This window comes from Capsicum annuum, chromosome 6 (assembly GCF_002878395.1).
Source record: "Capsicum annuum cultivar UCD-10X-F1 chromosome 6, UCD10Xv1.1, whole genome shotgun sequence".
Taxonomy (NCBI): Eukaryota; Viridiplantae; Streptophyta; class Magnoliopsida; order Solanales; family Solanaceae; genus Capsicum; species Capsicum annuum.
The window spans coordinates 143,795,250-143,807,304 of record NC_061116.1 but is presented as its reverse complement, the minus strand read 5'-3'; positions in this window follow the sequence as shown (position 1 = coordinate 143,807,304).

Here is a 12,055-nt window from a genome sequence, read left to right as displayed (position 1 = left end):
CTACTTAATTGTCTTATTTCTTAAATTAAGAATTTATGTCATGATTTTTATATTGTTATCATGAAATGATAATTTCTAAGTGATTTATGATAAGTGTCATGATTTATTTTTTTCCATAAGAAGTTTGTCTATTGAATATGTATTGATATTGAGCTTGAGAGTCAAGAACGAGTTCTGTGATGTTTTCTGGAAGATTTGATACTTGATATGATTTGATAAGCAAGTGTACTTGATGATGAGAATGATTATTTTCAGATTTAGTCGAGTTAGGAATCAACAAGTTGATTATGATTTACAAGTGAGATATATATTTATATTTTGGTCTTTATGATAGACACTTGAGTTGATTAAGGTGGATTTCCTAACGCGTTCTGAGCTTAAGTCTAGGAGTAGTATTTATCACCGAGAGGGAAGTATGGGTTCAATGCATCCTACTTCCCCAGAACTACGTGCCACCATAGGATTAAGATTAAGGGCCAAAGGCCAAGACAGTTATCACTAAAGTTAAGGTTCTACTCCGATCGCAAGGATAGAACAACTCTCTTTTCCCCAACATGGGCAAGATGTTGGACTCCATGTAAGATCACATGGTTTATGTCGGTTATAAGAAACTCTCAAGTCCATAATAGTCCAAGTTTCATGAGTTACCGAGTCACTCTAAGTCATGAGTCAAAGAGTTTGAGTTGAGTCCAACGGTTTGTGAGATTTATGAAGCATGTGTTATTATTGATGATTTATGGAAAATATGTTTTAGGTAACTCAAGCGAAGAGAGTCATTATTAACAGCATGCATGATTTTCTTATACATTTATGATATTATTTAAATATTGCCTGCACCCCCACATACTCAGTACATTCCTAAGTACTGATTCCCATACTCTTCTGTGTTTTATATTTTCTCGTGATGTAGGTTCAAGTGATCAGTCTCAACAGCAACAGTGACCTTCGAGTACCTCCATCTACATTCATACAGTTAGTAAGTCCTCATGGTTAGAGGACCTATGTCCTTAATTTTTGTCTTGATAGTATATGGTTGTTTATTTCTAGTTCAGTACGGGTCAGTTGGGGATCTGATCCAATGGATTCTCAGTCTTATGTAGTAGAGGCTTTGTCAGACTAGAGTACCAGTATGTACAAAACTTCAATATTTTTACTATACAGGATAGTATTTCTTTGTATTCTAGTATGTTCATGACATGATTATGCTTCTTTATTACAGCTTGATTATTGTCATAGTAAGTTATAGTGGAGATGACAGGCTCAGAGGGTTAACTTGATATTGAGTGTGGCCTTAAGCACCGTGTGACATCTTGGGATGGGATCTTGGGATGTTACAAGCTTGGTATTAGAGCCTATGGTTTAAAGAAGTTCTAGGGAGTCTGATAAGCCACATTACATAGAGTCTTGATCATCGGTGTATAGCGCACCACATCTATGAGCAAGAGGCTACAGGATGTTTTAGGAAAAGTCATTTATTTCTTTCAGAAGTCTTTCGTGCCTACGACTACTTCTCTTTGCTATTAATTCGTTCTCTTTTATGACAGAAAATGCCTTCTCTTAAAGCTCGTAGAAACAATGAATGATCTCAACCCATTGATCCTTTAAATGAGATGGTGACTTATGCCAAATTTTGGGTATCTTTTCAGGCGCTAGCCCAGGCAGTTACTGGCAATGCTTAGGCCAATGTTCAGGCCACTGTTCCACCTCTGCAAGAAGGTGATTCTGCAATAGCTCAAGTTTAGGATTTTATACGAATGAATCCACCAGAGTTTTATGGGTCAAGGGTAGGTGTGGACCCACAAATGTATCTTGATGAGGTGAAAAAGATCACCTAAATTATGCATGTAATAAAGGAAGAAAGTGTGGATTTAGCTTTCTATCACTTGAAAGATGTTGCTTATGATTGAGTGGACTTGTGGAGGAAGAGTAGAGGGGAGAATACCGCTCCTATGACTTGGCAGTTATTCCAGGATGCGTTTTTAGACTGATTCTTTCCGCTGGAGCTAAGGGAAAAAAAACTAGAAGAATTTATGAACTTGAGACAAGGCTCTATGACAATTAAGGAATATTGTCTTAAATTTAACCAGTTGTCTAAGTATGCTCCCGGTATGATAAATGATTCCAGGACCAGTATGATTAAGTTTTTGATTGGCGTATCAAGTTATGTTGTGAAAGGGTGTAGGTCTGCTATGCTCAATGGGGACATAGATCTTTCTAGATTGATAATACATGCTTAACAGATTAAAGCAGACAAGTTAAAAGAGAGAGAGAGTGAGATAAAATAAGAGAGTTAGATCAGAGCAGCAGGGGTATAGTCAGAGTAGATTTTCTAGAGAGATCTGCCCTCAGTTTTAGAGCTGTTCTTTTATGCCAGCACCGTTATCAGCTAGTACTCCCATATCCAGAGTCAGGCAGGAGCAAGGTAATATACGTACTATGTCTAGGTCTCAGGACAGTGTGAGTAATAAACCTAACTATCTCCCGTGTACTAAGTGTAGTAGGACGTATCCTAGAGAGTGTATGGCTGAGTAGAGAGGTTTGTTTGGTTGTGGTAAGTTGGGCCACAAATTCAGGGATTGCCCATATGCTAGACAGGAGAGCCGTGATGTTCGTCTCTAGAGTCAGGCTATTAGTGCTCCAGCCCCTTGGGTTCGTCCTACTACTCCTCAGGATGCATCATCTAGTACTGCTGGTGGTCAGTTCCAGAATTGCTTTTATGCTATACCACCCCGCTAGGAGCAAGAGAATTCACGAGATATTGTTACTAGTATGCTCCGCGTATTTCATTTTGATGTATATGTGTTGATGGACCCTGGGTCAGGTCTTTCTTCTGTGACTCCATTAGTGGCTATGAATTTTGAGATCAATGCTGAAAAGATTCTTGAGCCTTTTCTAGTTTTTACTCCAGTAGGTGAACCTGTTGTTGCTAAGCAAGTATATAATAAGTGTCCTATCACTGTCCTTCATAGAGTTATGTTTACAGATTTAATTGAGCTAGACATGGTTGATTTTTATATTATTTTGGGTATGGATTGGCTTCACTCTTATTATGCGTCTGTAGACTGACATAGCTGTGTAGTCAAGTTTTAGTTTCTCAATGAGCCAGCCTTTGAGTGGTCCAAAAATTCTGTATCTCCCAAGAGTCATTCCATATCCTATCTTAAAGCTAGGAAATTGATATCCAAGGTTTGCATCTATCATTTGGTTTGAGTTAAAGATACTAAGTTCGAGACACCGACCATTCAGTCAATCAACATTGTTAATGAGTTTTGTGATGTTTTTCTAGAAGATCTCCTAGGGGTACCTCCCGATAGAGAGATAGAATTTAGGATTGATCTTCTCCCCAACACGCAACCTATTTCTATTTCTCCATATCGTATGGCCCCCACAAAACTTAAGGAGTTGAAAGAGCAACTCAAAGATCTTCTAGATAAGGGTTTCATAAGGCCTAGCGTATCTTTCTGGGTGCACCTATTTTGTTCGTATGAAAGAAAGATGGTTCATTACGGATGTGCATTGATTATCGTCAGCTTAATAAGGTCTCATAGTCAAGAACAAGTAACCTCTTCCTAGAATTGATGACCTGTTTGATCAGCTGCAAGGTGCTAACTATTTCTCAAAAATAGACTTGAGATCTGGTTATCACCAGCTTAAAGTTAGGGAGTGTGATATTCTAAAGATAGATTTTCACACTCGATATGGTCATTTTGAGTTCTTGGTCATGTCCTTTGGGCTAACAAATGCCCCAACAGCCTTTATGGACCTCATGAATTGGGTGTTCAGACAGTACCTAGATATGTTTGTTATTGTGTTCATAGATGATATTCTTGTATACTCCCGAAGTGAGAACGGCCATGCAGATCATCTTCGAATAGTGTTGCAAACCCTTAGAGATCATCAACTATTTGCTAAATTTAGAAAGTGCAAATTTTGGCTAAGGTCAGTTGCTTTTTTGGGTCATATTATTTATTTTAAAGGTATTTGAGTTGACCCTCAAAAGATAGAAGCTGTGAAAAATTAGCCTAGACCTATTTCCCTGTCTGATATTAGGAGTTTCTTAGGTCTAGCTGGCTACTACCGTCATTTTGCTTAGGGTTTCTCTTCCATTGCATCTCCTTTGACTCGGTTGACCCAAAAGAAAATTAAATTCCTATGGTCTGACTTTTGCAAGAAGAGTTTTCAGGAGTTGAAGACTCGACTCACTTTGGCCCCTGTGTTGACCCTTCTAAATGGTGTAGATGATTTTATGGTGTACTATGATACTTCTAGAGTTAGGTTGGGTTGCGTGTTGATGTAGAAAGGTAAGGTTACAGCCTATGCCTCCAGACAGTTGAAACTGCATGAGAAGAACTATCCGACCCATGACCTCGAGTTAGCTACAGTGGTTTTGTGCCTTAAAAATCTGGAGACACTATTTGTACGGTGTTCATGTTGATGTCTTTACGGATCACAAGAGTTTGCAGTATGTGTTTACTCAGAGAGAGTTGAATCTTCGTCAGAGGCGATGGTTAGAATTATTAAAGTACTATGATATAAATATGTTGTATCACCTGGGCAAGGCCAATGTAGTGGCAGATGCCCTTAGCAGGTCGTCCATGGGTAGTGTAGCACAGGTCGAGGAAGATAGGAAGGAGTTAGCTCATGAGGTGCATCGTCTAGATAGGTTGGGAGTTAGATTACTTGATTCAGCTGAGGGTAATGTTTGGGTCCAGAGTATTTCTGAGTCTTCTCTAGTTTCGAAAGTAAAGAAGAAGTAAGATATGAATCCTAGTTTGGTCAGACTGAAGGAGTCAGCTAAAGACCAAAATGTAGAGTTTTTCTCCCAAGGGGGATATGGTGTATTGAGATTCCAAAATAGATTATGTGTGCCTAGTGTTAAAGATTTAAGGTAGAGAATTATGGCTGAAGCGCATGGCGCGCGATATTCTATTCATCCCGATGCTACCATGATGTACCGCGATTTGCGAGAAATCTATTGGTGGAATGATATGAAAAAGGATATAGCAAAATTCATAGAGAAGTGTACAACATGCCAACAGGTTAAGATAGAACACCAAAGTCCTGGTAGAAAAATGCAAGAATTTAGTATTCCTACTTGGAAGTGAGAGGAAGTAAATATGGATCTTGTGACTGGTTTACCTCTTTCTCGACTTCATCATGATTTGATTTGGGTCGTTGTAGACAGGTTGACTAAGTCCGTGCATTTCTTGTCGGTGCATACATCTTTCATTACTGAGGACTATGCTAAGCAGTATATTCGAGAGTTAGTCAGGTTGCATGGAGTTCCTTTGTCTATTATCTCCGACAGGGGTACTCAATTTACTTCTCATTTTTGGAGGGTTTTTCTGAAGGGTCTTGGTACCCAAGTTCATCTTAGCTCCACTTTTCATCCGTAGACCAATGGTCAGGCTGAGAAGACCATCCAGACCTTGGAGGATATATTGAGGGCATATGTGCTTGATTTCAAAGAAAGTTGGGATGAACATTTGCCATTGATTGAATTTGATTACAATAACAGTTTTCATGCTAGCATTGGAATGGCTCCATTTGAGGATTTATATGGAAGGCGATGTAGATCACCCATAGGTTGGTTTGAAGTGGGTAAAGCCGTTGTGAGTGGACCTGATGCTGTGTTTGAGGCTATGGACAAAGTTAAGCTAATTCGAGAAAGATTGAAGACAGCCCAGAGTCGTCAGAAGTCATATGTAGATATGAGAAAAAGAGCTCTTGAGTTTGAGGTTAATGATCTGCTGTACTTAAAGATTTCACCCATGGAGGGGGTGAAAAGATTTGGTAAGAAAAGAAAACTTAGTCCTTGATACGTTGGCCCTTATAGAGTTTTGAATCGTGTTGGGAAAGTAGCTTACAAGATTAAATTGCCTATCAAGTTATTAGTTGTCCATCCTATCTTTCACATTTCTATGCTCAAGAAGCACATTGGTGATTCTGTTGTTGTTGATCCGTCAAAAAGTTTTGATGTTCAGGACAGCCTTTCGTATGATGAAGTTTCAGTTAAAATCCTAGATTATCAAGTTCGTAGACTAAGAAATAAGGAAGTTTTCTTGGTCAAAGTTCTGTGGAGAAATCAATTAGTCGAGGGTACTACTTGGGAAGTAGAAGCAGATATGAGAACCAGATACCCTCATCTCTTCTCCGCGAGTTCAAATTAAGTCGAAGGTACTATTCTTCCATAATCCAGTTTCCTTCTTATCCAGTGTATTCAACTATATAGTTATTCTCTATATGATTCATGCATATTGTGAAGTACTCAAAAGTTTAGAATGAAGTAAGCCCTTTTTAGTGAGTCGTTCCATCTATACGTCCTCATTTTCTCTTGTTCTTGGCCTATCTAGCCACATTCGAGGACGAATGCTTCCAAGGGGGAGATATTATAATACCCCGAGACTCTAACCAATAGTGAAACCATGAATCAAGCTCATGAGAAATAAATTATAATGTTTTGGGTTGTTTTCTGATCAAGGATGGTGTGTATTAAGGCCTTAAAGATGTCCTAACGATTGGGTGAATCAAAACATTCCTTACCGATTGAATTCTTGGGAAGGATATTGGTATAGTCAACTTCAAATAAGAATATCTCTCATTATACTTGGAATTTTTGAGCTCGTCACCTATCAATAGATAGATAATTGAATTATCTTTCCAACGATACCAATTTCACCAAAATCCGATTCTGAAGCAAAGAGTTATACCCATTTTACTCCAGCATGTCAATCTAGAAAAGGGTGACGACATTTCTGACGACGTCGTCATGTTTCTAATGACATTTCTGATGTTGTCGTCAGCCTTAGGCAGAAAATCATAAAATTCGACCCTTTTGTGACAACATTTCATGACGGCCTATCACAGGTCTGACGGCCTATCACAGATGTCATCAGCTATTTTTTTCAGCAATTTAGAGACGTTTTTGCAAGGGTATTTTGGTCTTTTCTGATATTTTGGAGGCCTCTATAAATATGAGAATCCCATCCAAACCCTAATTCCATCATTTTATCTTCCAATTCTTTTGAGATAATATATCTAGGGTTATATCAAGAACATAAATCTTCCAAGAATCATCCATAAATCTTCAAAATTTCTTCAAGAACCAAGTTCCTCATAGTGTGGGTTTCAAGAATTATTTATTTCAAGTGTGGATAAAGTCTCAAGCACTAAAGTTCATTCAATTTCAAAGATTAAGGTATGTGGGGTTTTGAGCAAGAACACTTCTTTCGTTCTTGTGCCCAAAGAATTAATTTCTATTGAATTTCATGAATTTTGCAAAGTAGGTTTACACCCAAATTACTTTATCAAGGATTTATGAGATTTGACCTATACAAGATTGACACATATGACTACTTCATGATCTTATTTCTTAAATTAAGAGTTTATGTCATGAGTTGTATATTGTTATCATGAAATGATAATTTCTAAGTGATTTATGATAAGTGTCATGATTTATGTTTTTCCATGAGAAGTTTGTCTATTGAATATATATTGATATTGAGCTTGAGAGTCAAGAACAAGTTCTATGACATTTTTTGGAAGATTTGATACTTGATATGATTTGATAAGCAAGTGTACTTAATGATGAGAATGATTATTTTCAGATTTAGTCGAGTTAGGAATCCATAAGTTGATTATGATTTACAAGTGAGATATATATTTATATTTTGGTTTTCATGATAGACCCTTGAGTTGATTAAGGTGGATTTCCTAACGCGTTTTGAGCTTAAGTCTGAGAGTAGTATTTAGCACCGAGTGGGAAGTATGGTTTCAGTGCATCCTACTTCCCCAGAACTATGTGCCATCGTAGGATTAAGATTAAGAGCCAAAGGCCAATACAGTTATCACTAAAGTTAAGGTTCTACTTCGATGGCAAGGATAGAACAGCGTTCCCCAATATAGGCAAGACGTTGGACTCTATGTAAGCTTACATGGTTTATGTCGGTTATAAGAAACTCTCAAGTCCATAATAGTCCAAGTTTCATGAGGTACCGAGTCACTCTAAGTCATGAGTCAAAGAGTTTGAGTTGAGTCCAACTGTTTGTGAGATTTATGAAGTATGTGTTATTATTGATGATTTATGGAAAATATGTTTCAGGTAACTCAAGCGAAGAGAGTCATTATTATCAGCATGAATAATTTTCTTATATATTTATAATATTATTTAAATATTGCCTGCACCCCCACATACTCAGTACATTCCCAAGTACCGATTCACATACTCTTCTGTGTTTTATATTTTCTAGTGATATAGGTTCAGGTGCTCAGTCTCAGCAGTGACAGTAATCTTCGAGTATCTCCATCTATATTCGTATAGTTAGTGAGTCCTCATGGTTAGAGTACCTATGTCCCCAATTTTTGTCTTGATAGTAGATGGTTGTTTATTTTCAGTTCAGTACGGGTCAGTTGGGGATCTGTCCCAATGGCTTCTCAGTCTTATGTAGTAGAGGCTTTGTCAGACTAGAGTACCAGTATGTACATAACTTCAGTATTTTGATTGTACACGATAGTATTTCTTTGTATTCCAATATGTTCATGACATGATTATTCTTCTTTATTAAGCTTAATTGTTGTCATAGTTAGTTATAAAGGAGATGACAGGCTCAGAGGGTTAGCTTGAGGTCGTGTGTGGCCTTAAGCACCGTGTGATATCTTGGGATGGGATCATGGGGTGTTACACGTGGTCAGGATTATCACCGAGATAAAAAATAGTAGAAGACCAAGAAAGCAGCCTTACGGGCATCGAGAGTTGAAATGATGTACAGTAAGTCTAGAAAACTTTCGTCAACAGTAACTGCAAGTAATGAATCTAAGTAAAGGCGGTAATTTTAGAATTTTAAATTGCATCCTATGCCTTCTTGTTTGTGGTTCCAATTAGGTTCACTGCTGTTGACCTGATTGGAACCACAAATGAGATTAAAAGGCAAATTGAGTATCATTACTTCCTTAGCAATATAGTTATAATTGATTGTGTTTTATAGTCTTAGCATGCTTTCAACATATCTTGGAGAAGATCAGAGGCTTGCTCTAGTATGTGAATTTTGATAATTTTTGAGTTTGCCTCAAGCTTACTAATTTGGTATTCAAGCTTGTTGTTGTTGTCTATGAATTTGGTATAGAGTTCCTGATCTTTTGTGAGCTCGATAAGGAACACCATCTTTGAAGTGGTGGCATTCTAGAAGCCCTTCAAAACACTTTCTTCAGAAGCCTTAAAGGATACATGTAGGGTCGCTGTGTATGTTTATAGTTCAAAATGTGTTGATGCACACTCAAGATATGGTCCCAACCATTGAACAACTCACTTTTATCGAGTGTTGCTCAATGCATCTTGATCAACCAACCTTCAAGGAATTTGATAAATTAATAAGTAAGGAGTTACATAACGTTTGATCTAAATCGACTCTACCAAGCCTTTCAAACGTTACGTAACTCCAGGCTCATTATCCTAGCAAAAAACTTTGCCCGAGTTAGTGCACAAATCAAATAATTTCAATCTCTCAACCTTTTTGCTGATCGCTCTTCTCCAATATAGATGACAAGATATCTGCTATACAAAAGTCTACGCCATCGCCATAAATGCTTGCTAGGGCGCAAGTCTTCAGAAGGCATCAACAGTAATCTCTTAAAATCAAGTGATATTGAGAGATTCCTAGTCATGACTTCTTAAGACTTTTGCTACGGCAAGAATTTCTGCTGATGACAAGATATCCACCATGTAAAAGTCTACACCATCAACAGAAATTACTAGAGCGAAAGTCTTCAGAAGACATTATTAGTAATCTCTTAATATCCATCGATAGGCGGTAGCTTCGACGAGCTGGGACGTGGAAGTGAAAACCCTAAACTTCAAGGAAGTATTGTACGAAAGTCTTCAGTAGACATTCAAAAATAAGGAATTTTTCACCAATGACTACACATAATTACGGCATCAACAACCTCACTAGATTCACTTCTCCTTCAAAAGAAAAGGCAAAAATATTTTCATTTGCATTCGCATGTTATTTATTTAGTTAATCTTTGTTTTTTTAAAATAAATAATGTGTTAATGCAAATTAAAATATTTCTGCCTTTTCTTTTAGATGAGGAGTGAATCTTGTGAGGTTGTTGATGCCGTAATTATGTGTAGTCATTGCTGAAAACTTCCTTATTTTCAAATGTCTTCTGAAGACTTTCATACAAGACTTTCTTGATATTGAGAGATTACTAATAATGCCTTATAAAGACTTTCGCTCTAGCAAGTTCTGTTGACGGTGTAGACTTTTGCACGGTGGATATCTTGTCATCAGCAAAAATTCTTGTCGTAGCAAAAGTATTAAGAAGGTATGACTAGGAATCTCTCAATATCACTTTATATTGAGAGATTACTGTTGATGCCTTCTGAAGACTTGCGACCTAGTGAAAGCATTTCTGATGATGGTGTAGACTTGTGCATGGCGATATCTTGTCATCTATATTGGAGAAGAGTGATCAGCAGAAAGGCTGAGAGATTGAGCTCGTTTAATTTTTCCAATAACTCGAGCAAAGTTTTTTGATAGGGTAATGAGCCTAGAATTACGTAATGTTTGATAGGCTTGGTAGAGTCGGTTTAGATCTAACGTTACATAACTCCTTTCTTATTAATTTATCAAATCCTTTGAAGGTCGATTGAGCAAGCTGCATTGAGAAATGCTCAATAAAAGTGAGTTGTTCAAAGGTTGTGACCACATCTTGAGTGTGCATCAACACATTTTGACCTAAAACAAACACAACGACCCTTCATTTATCCTTTAAGGCTTCTGAAGAAAGTCTTTTGAAGACCTTCTTTAATGCCACAACATTGAATGTAGTGTTCCTGATCGAGCTCACAAGAGACCAGGAACTCTATACCAACTTCAAAGATGGGAACAACAAGCTTGGATACCAAATCGGCAAGCTAGAGAAAGCTTGAAAATTATCAAGATTCATATACTACAGCAAGCCTCTGATCTTCTCCAAGAACTGTTGGAAGCATGCTAAGGAAAGAAAACACAATCAATTAATCAATATTGCTAAGGAAGTAATGATACTCAATTTGCCTTTCAATCTTATTTATGGTTCCGATCAGGTCAATAGAAGTGGACCTAATCAAAACCACAGACAAGAAGGCATGGGATGTAATTTAAAATTCAAAAATTTCCGCCTTTGCATAGATTCGTTACTTTAACTACAGTTGCTGTTGGCGTAAGTTTTCTAGACTTACTGTACATCATTTCAACCTTCGATGCCCGTAAGACTTCTTTTTTGGTCTTCTACTATTTTTTCTCTAGGTGATAATCCCGAATACGCTACCTAGTTGTAACTCTCTAGCAAGGAGTCCATCTGCATTATTTTTCTTTCAGAGAGACAACAAATGAATTTACATTACCGGATACACTTTCATATTTGCACTTGATTCAGATTTCTCATGTTTTAAGATAATTTCTTTGACCAAATTCACTAGAAGTTACTTTCTACCCTATGTATCTTCTTCAATTAGCTCTCAGATGATATAGTCTTTCTTCATCAACTCCCCTTTCCCTCATAGGGATTTTCCTTTGGTTCCTTCTGGCATATAATCATCTTCTCGATCAACCCTTCCAAATAAATTTGGTCCAGGGGAATTTCTATTGGTTTTCCATTCTTGTTTGATGTAGTGCGAGGCTTTGAAGGCCTTCTCAGAGTCTAATTCACTCGTAAAGTTAAGTCTAATATTTATTGGATCTCTACAATGACACCAAACATTGATCCCTTCTCAAAACTTAACACACATAAACACGAGCAACAACCGTCAGTAATTTGTAACAGGGTATCTGCACCATCTTCATGGGGCCCTCAGCCTTATAAATTTGAATCCATCAAACTTAACTGTATAATGTAGGATATTGTTTGAATGATCAGTGTCTAATCGGTAAAAAATTGTATTTACAAAAATATTATACTTTGTGTGTTATCCCGGTGACCTTATCAGTAATACTTACTTAACTCTCACACATATGATAGTGGATCCATCTGCACATACCTTATTCTTCCTAGACCATCTATGACTTAAATTGAA